The sequence below is a fragment of the Amphibalanus amphitrite genome, unplaced genomic scaffold, assembly GCF_019059575.1.
Source record: "Amphibalanus amphitrite isolate SeventyFive unplaced genomic scaffold, NRLGWU_Aamphi_draft 000008F_arrow, whole genome shotgun sequence".
Taxonomy (NCBI): domain Eukaryota; kingdom Metazoa; phylum Arthropoda; class Thecostraca; order Balanomorpha; family Balanidae; genus Amphibalanus; species Amphibalanus amphitrite.
Window position 1 is genome coordinate 2,164,741 of NW_024881504.1, and position 11,578 is coordinate 2,176,318.

The 11,578-nt window shown below is 56.1% G+C and overlaps 1 long non-coding RNA gene across 1 annotated transcript; it reads left to right on the plus strand.

The window, feature by feature from the left end:
* The first annotated feature begins 4,979 nt into the window (after positions 1-4,979).
* Positions 4,980-7,908, plus strand: LOC122379427. Its single transcript, XR_006256179.1, has 2 exons — positions 4,980-5,539; positions 6,405-7,908. It is a non-coding gene; the product is annotated as an uncharacterized LOC122379427 (long non-coding RNA).
* Positions 7,909-11,578: the final 3,670 nt, after the last annotated feature.

The following is an 11,578-nucleotide window of genomic DNA, read 5'->3' on the forward strand; positions in this document are numbered from 1 at the left end:
TCGCACCGGCAGGTTTCGGTGCTGGCAGCGAATGCAACCACGAGAGACACGGGGAACCGGCAGCAGTCAGCGCCGCCGGCAGCCCGGACGCCGGGCGCGCGCCTCAACAGTGTGACGGCCCACCGGTCGCCGCAGGTCTGGCTACAGCTGCACCTACCAAACGGAGTCAGGCGGTCGACCGTATGGACGCCCGACACCGGCGCCGAGATATCAGCCCTCTCACTGCAACAAGCCGAGTCCATGGGAGTGAGCAGAGCGGACCTCACGCCCTCCACGGCTGTGCTGTGGGCCGCCGACAGCCGCCGGCTGGACTGTGTGGGCACGTGCGCCCTCACCCTGCAGCTCGGTGACGTCATACAGACCGTGCAGGTGTCCGTTCTGCGAGCACTGCACTCACCACTGCTGTCGTGGCACGATTGTATCGGCCTGGGAATTCTACCGGCGAGCTTTCCCCGGCATATTTGCCAGCGCGGCTCGGCAGCCGAGACTGGGACGGACGGTGGGGCACCGGAGCCGCCGCCGCCCGGCGAGCCGCCTGACGCCCCCGCCGCCGGCAGACAGCCCGCACTACGGCGCTGCAGCGGCACGACGGCGGCACCTGAGGAGACCCGGGACCTAAGCCGAGTCTCTGCCGCCGACCGGCCGGCCGCCAGCTCGGCCGGCGCCGACCCGACCGGGCGGGCGCCGCCGCCCGGCCCTACGCGCGCGCCGCCGCCCGGCCGCGCGCACGGCCCGGCCGCCGGTGGCACCCCCTCCGCACGGCAGCGGCGGGCAGATTTCGACAAATTGAAAGCCGAGTTCCCGAGGGTCTTCGATACGAAGTCGACCCTGCTGAAGATGACGTGGGAGCCGATGAAGATCGAGCTGACGGACGACGCCGTCCCTCACGCTGTGACCACCGCCCGGAATATCCCGTTCTGTTGGCGAGAGGACGTGCGACTGCAACTCGACGAGCTGATGGAAAAGGACATCATCGAGCCGGTGGAGCACCCCACAGACTGGTGTCATCCGATCGTTCCTGTGGCCAAGGGGTCGTCAGACGGCACAGTGTCCGGCTGTCGGCTGACCGTGGACTTCACGAAACTGAACCGGTTCGTGAAGCGACCGACGTACCCGGTCCGCTCGCCTCAAGACGCAGTCGCCTTCGTCTCACCCGGCGCTGCGTACTTCACCAAGCTGGACAGCAAGGCGGGGTACCACCAGGTCCCCATCCGGCCAGAAGACAGAGACCTGACGTGTTTTATCACGCCGTGGGGCCGCTACCGGTACCTGAGTGCTCCAATGGGAATCGTCAGCTCTGGCGACGTGTACAACCAGCGCGGTGACGCCGCGCTCGGCGACATCCCGCGCACGTGTAAGGTCGTGGACGACGTCCTGGCCTATGACGCTGACTACGCCGCCCACCTGCAGCACGTGCGGCAGATTCTGCTGAGGTGTGACCAGCACGGTATCACACTCAACCCGGACAAATGTCAGTTCGCGGAAGACGAGGTCGAATTCTGCGGCTTTCGCATCAATTCGGCTGGCTATACCGCCGACGGCAAGAAAGTCCGTGCCATCCAGGCCTTCCCCAGGCCGGGCAACATCACCGACCTACGGTCGTTCCTCGGCCTGGTGACCCAGCTCGGCGCCTTCTCCCCAGAGGTCGCCGCCGCCGCCTAGCCGCTGAGACAGCTGCTGCGGCCGCGGAACGCGTGGCTGTGGACGCCAGCGCACGAGCAGGCGTTCAGCGCGGTGAAGATGGCACTCACGTCACCTCCCGTGCTCGACTTCTTCGACCCTCGCCGCCGCACAGTCCTGAGACTGACGCCGCTCGCTCCGGCGGCCTGGGCTACTGCCTGCTGCAGCAAGACGCCGCAGGCCGGTGGCGACTGATCCAGTGCGGCTCACGCTTCCTATCGGACGCCGAGTCGCGGTACGCCGTGATCGAGTTGGAGCTGCTGGCCCTGGCCTGGGCCTGCAAGAAATGCAGCATCTATCTCGGCGGGATGCAGCGGTTTGAAGTCCTGACCGATCACCGGCCGCTCATCCCGATCCTCAACAGTAAGAGCCTTGCGGAGATCGAAAATCCACGGCTCCAGCGGCTACGAGAACGGCTGGCGCCGTTCAACCTGCTCGCCACCTGGCGGCAAGGCAAGCTGCACGCCATCCCGGACGCGCTGTCGCGCGCGCCGGTGGATGACCCGGCGCCTGAGGACGAGGAAGCCGAGAGGGACGCCAGCCATCAGCTCGCCAGCGTGCTCTCACGGCTGGCCACCGACGGGGCGGACGACAGTCCCAGCCCGTTCAAAGACGCGGCGCTGACAGAGGTGCGCGCCGCCGCCGCCGCCGATCCGGAGCTCATCACACTCACTGACCTGATCCTGAACGGGTTTCCAGAGCACCGGTCACAGCTGGACCCGCGCCTCCGACCGTACTGGGGAGTTCGGGACCGGCTGGCCGTGGATGACGGCCTGCTGGTGTGCGGCCAGCGGCTCGTGATACCGCCCAGTCTGCGGCGCGCCACGCTCGAGCGCCTGCACGCCAGTCACCAGGGCGTCGAGCGCACCAAACGCCGCGCGCGGCAGGTAGTCTACTGGCCGTTCCTGGACAGTGACATTGCGAACCATGTCGGAGCGTGCCCAGCCTGCCAGCAGTACCTGCCCAGTCAGCAGAAGGAGCCGCTGATGCCGGAAAAGACGCCATCACGAGTGTTTGAGGCTGTCTCCGCTGACTTCTTCGCCTGGGCCGGCCGCACGTTCCTGGTATACGCGGACCGGCTGTCCGGGTGGCCGTTTGTGTCGCACGTGGCCGGCGAGGCGACTGCCAGAGACCTGGTCTGCAGCCTGCGCCAGATGTTCGCGGCCACCGGCGTGCCCACCACCCTCCGGACAGACGGTGGACCCCAGTTCACCGCCCGGCTCACCCGAGAGTTTCTGCGCCGCTGGGGAGTGGAGCACCAGATCTCCACACCGCACTACCCTCAGTCTAATGGGCACGCCGAGTCGGCGGTCAAGGCCCCCAAACGGCTCATCCAGAAGGCGACCAGCAGCGGTGAGCTCGACACGGACGCCTACGCTCAGGGGCTGCTGGAGCTGCGCAACACGCCGCGCGCCGACGGCCGCTCTCCGGCTCAGGTCCTATTCGGCCACCCGCTGAGATCGGCAGTGCCGGCGCACCACCGGTCCTTCGCCGACTGCTGGCAGCGGGCGGCGGACGACTGTGACGCCAGGGCCGCCGCGCAGCAACAGGAAACAGCCGAGCGGTACGACACGACAGCCCGCCAGCACAGCGCGCTCACCATGGGTCAGCGTGTGCTCGTCCAAGACCCGCGGTCGGGGCTGTGGGACCGCGTCGGCGTCATCACGGCGGTCGGACAGCGGCGCGACTACCTGGTCCGACTGCCCAGTGGCCGAGTCTACTGGCGGAACCAGCGCCATCTGCGACCCCAGAGATCTCTCATCTCGGAGGGCGCCGCCACACCTGCACCCGGGCGCCGGCAGCAGCTCGCTCCGAGCTCGGCACCCGACGGCACGGAGGAGACCGCCGCCGCTGCGCCGGCGGGCGGACAGCCGGCACCACCGGTACTGCGGAACAGCGCCGACGACCCCAGCTCAGTGCGCCGTGGGACGCGCCGCCGTCGCCGTCCGGCCCGACTGACCGTGCGCTGGGCGGACCAGACGTACGACTGAGTTCGTGCGTCCACACTGTGTGTGGTGTACATTTTTGTTTATGTGTTAGACCGTAGACGCAATGCGTATCTTGTACCGACGCATGCGTCTTGAGGGGGGGGGTGTTGTGATGGGGCACGTTTTCCTTTCCCTTCATTTGGTCTCACCCCCCGGTCATATGGAAGCACATAAAAAATAAACAGTTCCATGGTCGCCGCCATCGTGTTTCGGTCGTCCTGTGTCGCTCCAGGGATATCGCCGTGTTAATCGCCACTACCGACCATAACAGAACTGACGCATCGGCGGAAGCGGGAGTCCGCAGCGGAGAAGCCTTCGTGGAGTGTACACGGGTGAGGGAAATGAATGCTAAGTGTATCCAAATTGAAGGCACTGCTCTCGAATGATATAAATACTGAACAGCTTTGGATTGTTTATTTTCCAAATGTTTACTTTCAGGACGAGTACTCCTTGTCATTCGGTCGTCAACTCCTCTCTCCGACCCCGGCTTAGCGCAGGCACGTATAACCTAGAATTTGGCCGAGGGGGGGGGGGGAGCGGAGGAATCCCGTAGAGAGAGCCTCCTACCTACAGAAGGCCCTCTACCCGAGGAGTCAGAGGGGTCCTAGTGGTCAGACACAGACACTAGCGGTTATTCACAGGAGGCCCCATGCAGTAAATTGAAGGACCCTAGGTGGCAGGCGAGTCGGAGAGCCTTGATTGTCCTGAGTCCTGACGTGATTTTTTGGGGGATTCCCATGAATTTCGTTCGTCTCCGACGTGATTTTGGCCAACGTGGGCCTTCTGCCAGCATGGGCCCTGAAAACCCCTAGGGGGAGGCGCACCCCGTCCGTCCCCCCTTGGGTACGTCCCCGGTCGGTCCAGCGACTCCACACGCGCCTACCGACACACAAGAAACTCTTGCCAGTATGTTTGCTTCTGACGCAATCATGACAGAATTACGCTCTATTGATATGCATGCTGCCATTGCTTTGGAGTCGGTGTTTTGAATTTCTGCGTTTTTTTTTTTTTTTTTTGATCGGCTCCACTCTCCAGACAGCTGGCTCAGCCTGATCGACCAGAGCAATGCGACACCTATACCAACTTGATACCAACCTACTTGGCGGGGTGGTGAATTCATGAAGTGCGAATGCGAAACATGGCAATAGATGGCGGAACAAACAGCATGGGGAAGGCCGGGACACGCATTGAGAAATGAAATCCGTCACTTCCCAGATTTCGAACGCATGCTTAGAGTGCATTACTTTATGTGCTTGCGTTCGGTCTTGAGATTTCTCAGCAGATGTCGCCAACAGCAGAGAGATTGATCTAGAATGTCTCGTTATCGGAAAAGTATGGTAGCCATACACCAAATGGTTTTTGCGTATAGCTACCATATTACTTCCGATATGACTGTTGACATTACTGCGGATATGACGGAGCAGTGCATTGGCAATATGCCAAGGGCAGTAACATGCCGTCAGTCACGTCAGTCATCGGCCTTGGCTATCTGTAAGAATCTTGGCAGGAATCTTGGCCTTTTCTTGGACCCATAGCCTCGGCCTTCTACCAATCATATCGCCGAATTCGCAGGCAGTGAGAGACAAATACGGCGTGCCGAAGACATATTGGGTGTCTCAAAATCACTGAGAACTCTATAGCTCAAAATTTAAGCCCTGCACGTTTTTAGATCTACCCCGTTGAGTGGCATTCTTGTGAAAATTATGTAAATATGTTTATCAGAATAAGGGAGAAGTGTAGGGGGCGGCGGGTGAGGTGCAGAAGAAGAATAAGAGGAAGTTGTACCTATCCAGTAACTTTATCTTGATTTGTGGACTAGACGAAGACTAGATTTTGATGAAGAAATTGAAATCGATAAACTTGAACTGCAGGTAAGGTGTTGGTTTGTCATGCCGATTGTCTTGAAACCCTTTCCTTTTAATCTTTCAATTAAAATCATCAACTCCTATTCAAACCACCAAAGAGCCGGCAGATCTCACTCAGTCTAAATTTTCGTTCAGAGGCCAGTTTTACTTTACCCGATTTACCAACAAAAATAGCTGCCTGGAATTTTTCTCCTTATATATCCATTCCACGTAGGTACCACATACAGAGAGTAAACGTGATTGGCATGTATGTAAGCAGGAAGGGCTTCACCATTTATGCTCCATATGTGAATTAGCCTTTAGGCAAAATAATCCGGCAGGTGGCTATTTTCTGTTTGTAAAACTGGCCTCAGATGGAGTGGTATCATTTGATTAACCATCACACGATCAGGCATCAACAAAGTTTGTAAAAAGGTAAAAGCTGCTTTGAGAAAATAGCACTGTGTTTTATCCTGGCTTCATGACTCTCTAACGCTCTTTCAAACACATGCTTGTTTTCTGACAATTGGTGATACAGAGAGGGTCTGCATTAATGTCCAAGTATGGTCATTTAGGATCAATTTTTGGTGCCCTCGTTTTATATTATTCCAGCAGCCTTAGTCTGCCCAACTGACATGCGCTGAATTTGTCGCATGTGACGTTACACCTGACGTGCGCCGAAATTTTAGGTGGAACCCTGCCACTACGCCAAACATAACTTATGGAATGATCACTGCTCAGTTTCGCAGGTTCACCAGAACAGCGTCATGGGTGCACAATGACCACCGTAGTGCCCGTAAACCCTAATAAACAAACAAGCAAACATCAGTTGCGCACTTAATGCCAATTTTCACAATTTTGATTGTGTATTGATATTGTTTGGTCATTTCAGGACTCGTGGCGCTGCTCGCCTCCTCGCCAATGCGAACGCGTTCTCTGAGGACAACCCGCCCAAGGCCAGCATGACGAAGCCACGCCACCGCGCCGGCTATAGACTCACGGCCTGAAGCGAGTTTGGGCGCGACGGCTGGCGAGCCAAGGCGGCGGAAAGTCGTCTGGCGGAGCTCCCGTCTGAGGCGAGCTTGATCTGGTCAGACAGCTCCGCCACCGATGGTGTGCTAGATGGAGGAGGAGGGGCCACCCCCCCCCCCTGAACCGCGACATCCGGGAGGTGCGTGTCGCGGCAGGCGCCCTCTGCTCTAGCACGCGCGGCGAGCTATTCGCCCTAAGAGCGGTGTTGGAGGAGCTGTTGACCAAGACTGGTCGCGACACCTCTCTTCCGATAATTATCGTCTGTACCGACTCGATGGCGGCGCTGGCCCTCCTGCGGAGCGGCGCGGCGGCCCAGAGAGCCCCTCTGGCCGCAGACATATGGGGGCTGCTGGCAGCGCTCACCGAGGGGGCCAGCCAGTGATAATGCAGTGGGTTCCTGCACACTGCGGGCTTCCGGGCAACGAGCGGATGGACGCCCTCGCGCGTGAGGCTGGCGCCCTATCCCAACGGTAGCGCCGTCCGCCGATCGACTTGGGCAGCACTATCTGCAAGGCAGGCGCGCGCGACGCTGCGCGCGCCTGGCGGCGGAGCTGGCAGGACGGATGACCCTGGCTGCCGCCGTGAGAACCATCCAGAACCGTACGGCTATGCTGCGGCAGCGGCTGAAAGGAACGCAACAACAATAACTACAACAGCAGCTGCTAATGAAAGGGGAAATCATGGAGCCGGATGACCCGGCACATGGCGCTCAGCCAGCTGAGAATGAGAGCAGCTATCAAATCGCCAGCAGGGTGCTGCGGCTGGTAACTGACGACCTTGGTAGAGAGAGCGCCTCCGCTGATGCGGATGAAACTACCCCCTCTCGGGTTTGTTTGACGCCGTCTCCGTCGACTCTTTCGCCTGGGCCGGCTGGCGACCGCGCTACATTTCTTGGGCAGTGACTCGTAACTGTGTTCACCAAACTTTTAAAACTCCCCACGTTAGCATCTTTAAAGAATGTTTTCCTTGTACACTGCTGCAATGTCTTATGTAGGCATGTTGTACAGTCTAAACGAGTGTGGAATGCTTTGTTGTGCTTGTTCTGTATTTCGTTTGCTATTTATCACGGTGACTATAATTTATTTTGACCAACCCTTGCCTTGTTACAATTGTAGTGGATGGTTTCTGAACTGCTGTTTGCATTATAGATGTTGCTAGTGCGTAGACGCCAAAGATTACTTTATACCTATTGACGCGCCAGATAAAGGAGGTGAAGTATTCCTCTGATCTATACCTACGGAATTCCTTTATGTGTGTTTTGTAATCGATATTGGCGGTTTTCTTATGTGATGCGGTGTAGAGCGTGGCTGAGGAAGGCGATGTTTAAAGTTGCTAGTTATTTTTCAATACATCTTTGATCGGACTCTCGTGCTTGCTGTAGGTCGGACTTCCGTTCTTGACGGTGATTGGACGCACGTGCCGGTAGTTCACAACAATGCGGCTTTCGATTATAGTATAGATTTAGATACATTTAAAGTGTTTGTATACGTAGTCCTGAGTTTCGAGATATTATCCTTGCGGGCTTCTTGCCAACAGATTGTCCACTTCTGTGTCCAGTACTCATCCCACTCACGAGGCTCAGTTGTGTTTGCCAGCCCCTATACGGAAACATTGGCCAGATAACTGACTACTACTGAAATTTTAAGAAGCGTGGGCAGTAGGGCATAACGAACGGTCCTCAGCTTCAGTAGCCGCGGAGGGGGGGGGGGGTGGGCACCGCCGACTTTTGGTCCCATTCTTTCCATGCAGGCCAAAATCAAAGGGGGGCACGGTGCCCCGGTGCCCTCCCCGTTCCGTCGCCTATCCTCAGGTTATTTCTGACCTGACAGGCTCAGGGAGGATTGCTCTTTGTTGTTTTTCTCCGATGAACCCTCTTGCTGCACACTGGCTGATCCAAAGGATGGAGGGGACGGGGTGCAGACGCATGAAAAAAGAAGACAATGTTCTTTCCCTAGCGCACGAAATCAATTCTTAAATGAAAATTAAACGAATAAGCTTCCGTTAAAGGAAAAGGGCCACCTTTAACATGGGGATTTAAACTGAGATAGCCATCTTGTAGCCCGTGTCCGAAAACCTATCTGCCTACCTCCTTACGGCCGATTTCGGCCTCCATTCGTAGTTATCGGCAATTTTAAAAGAAAATACGCCAGGAATGCGTTCTTATCCCAGGAATGCGTTCTTATCCGACAATATAGCCACCCGCGGCGAGGCTTTGGTTTTTTACCAATCAGCTCCAACCAGCTCAGCTTTAACCAATCAGCTTATCTGACACAATCCGACGAGTCTGTCTTCTGAACGCTGATTGGCTTGAGTGTGACGTCATCGCTATGCCATCATACAGTAGGTGCCGTAGAGAGTATCAACATAGTACCAATATGTTAAATAGTTTTAAATACTTTTTCGCGAATTGTGCACTTCTGGCACCAGTTTTAAAAAGAAAATGAAAAATAATAATGTCAAAATGAAAAACAACGATATCTTCATATTTCACGAAGGTGGCCCTTTTCCTTTAAGAAGCCCCCGTTCCGTATCTTCCGTTCCATTCCACGACTCGCACCCAGTGACTTGCTGCAGTAGCGTCATCTATACCTCGCCCTTACTGCCGGGAAGGCCGCGAGTTGCGACATCTATACTATGTCTAGGCCTGAAGTATTCATCCGCCACGATGTATTTATTTTTGTCAATCGGTTTGGTCCTTCTGGCCGGATAGGTCGTCAGAATTATCTGAAGGTGCCTGAAATGTCTCGTTAGTGGAAAAAATGTCTCGTTAGTGGAATTCCACTATCTGGCAACTAGCCCTATGTAAACGCGGCTATTGTTTATCGCCGTTGCCTTGCATAAATTACTGCTTATATTTTTATGGGTTTATGATTAATTAGTTCGTAGTCTAATTATACCTGCGTGGTGGCTATATTTCATTTTCGCATTTTCAACGCTCACTATCTTTACCGCTCCCCGCTCGCGCTCAACCGCTCTCCGCTCGCGCTCAGCTCAGCGCAGCCGACGCCGCGGCCGGCTCAAGACGTGTCATAGTTTATTCACGAGGTGACTCACCGTCTCCAGCACTCTGCGCCGCGCCGCCGGTGTGTTATCTACAAACGTCAGCTTTTAGCCTGTCTTCTGTCTAACGCACTCTAGGGCCTCTATACCTAAAAGTCGGTTGCTGTCTGCTAAGTGTCGTCTCATGTCGTTGCAACGGTGCGTAGCCGGATGCTTTTAACACCACGGGACCAGCGCGTGACACCCACACTCACGTGACGCGTGATTGCTGGAGGCTTCCCGATGGTTCGACTTGCGACGACTAATCACAGTGTGCAAATCTTATATATAATGCTAGCTCCAGGCCAATCGCGAGCCGCCACGCAGGGTTAGAGGGCCACCGCCCAAAGTAGGAACTAGGCCGAGCGAGGAGAGCTCTGACCACCCTGCAGAGGGTGAGGTCAGAAGACCCCGGGCCGTGACTGAGACCACACGTGTCCTGCCTGAATCGTGTGTGACTCCCAATACACCGGTGCCGAAGAACTGGAGTGTGCAAGGGCTAACACCTGCCCGCCGTGCCCCAGCCCTGGGCTCGTGAACAACGGCGTGCTACACATGCATTGAACCCCTTCCCCCTCTCACCACAATACGAGACGAGTAGTATACACGATTAACGATGAAACTTGCTAGTTGAGGCTGATTGGTTCGTCCATTTGCCGTCTTCGCTGACCATTTGCATATACCGGCATTACATGCGTGATCTGCGGTATCTCACCTCTGACATTGAGGAGTCTGAGGCCCTCCGGCAGCTGCCCCCTCAGTCGCGGGAGGTCGGCGGCGGTGACTGATAGGCATCGCAGCTCAGGGCACCTGGTGAGGGGCTCCAGGCTGCCGGCCGTGAGATCAGGACAGTCTGGAAAGCACACAGACACACATACAGACAGGATCAGCCACCTGGGGTAATGTTGCCGACGCAAATGCTCATGCATGATAAAAACGGAATAATAACACTCACGCATTCATCGGGTCTAAAGATAAGGGCACAATACTGCTCTTATGACCTGTATGTGCAATCCGTTCAGCTAATAGCAAAAATTTTGTCGCAAATGGTAACAACATCGACATCAGTAATGTAAATGTGCACCTGAGTCACTGAGCTATAAATGTATCGTGAGCTTGATAAACATGACTTCCTCGACTTACACAATTTGTATTAAATCACTATTCCCAAAAACATTTGATATGTTAGGTACAATGTTTTGCTGCATTACATAGATCACCACTTTCACGTGCGGTCATAGCAGCACACCTTAATTCGGTGTCCGCAATTTCCTGAGCTCGTATATCAGCGGCCTGTCCGTGCTGCCGCTGCTCACCGTATATCTCCAGTACTGTGACCGTCCGTCCCAGGTCAGCCAGGTGACTGATGGTGTCGGCAGCCACCCCCTGGAGCGACACTGACAGATCATCATCCTCGTCCCATTCCGGCCACCTCGGCTCCGTCACCTTCGGCCCTGTCGGACAGAGCTGTGTCAGCTGACAGCAGTCGGACAGAGCTGCCGCCAGCTCCCCGCTGCAACACTGACACCAGAGTGTCAGACACTGACACAGCCAGCACTGACACAGCCGAGCGGCTGGACAACGATATTTGGCACCACCTATCATATGCAAATGTATGAATATCAACAACATAAGTAACTGCGACATTCCCTCAGCCCAGCACTTGCGTTATAAACAGTAAAGGTATAAAGGTACCATCAAATTGGCAGTCTCTCGCATGTGTGCGGCGTTTTCCAGCATCTAATGTGTAGGGGGGGGGGGGGGTCGGTTGGACCCCCCCTTGCCGTTTGGCCCCTGATCGAGCTAGAGCTTCGCGGAAAAAACGAGCGTGTTGCCCGTGACGAGAGGAAGCCGATGATACCCAATTTTAAGGTCCTAGGTCATTGGTTGACCTTCCAGGTCAGGTCAATGACCCAAATTCGGGAAAATCGGGACCTGTTAGAAAGTCGTAAAGTGTGGCTTCTAAGGGGTTTTTCGGGACGCTGATCACGAATA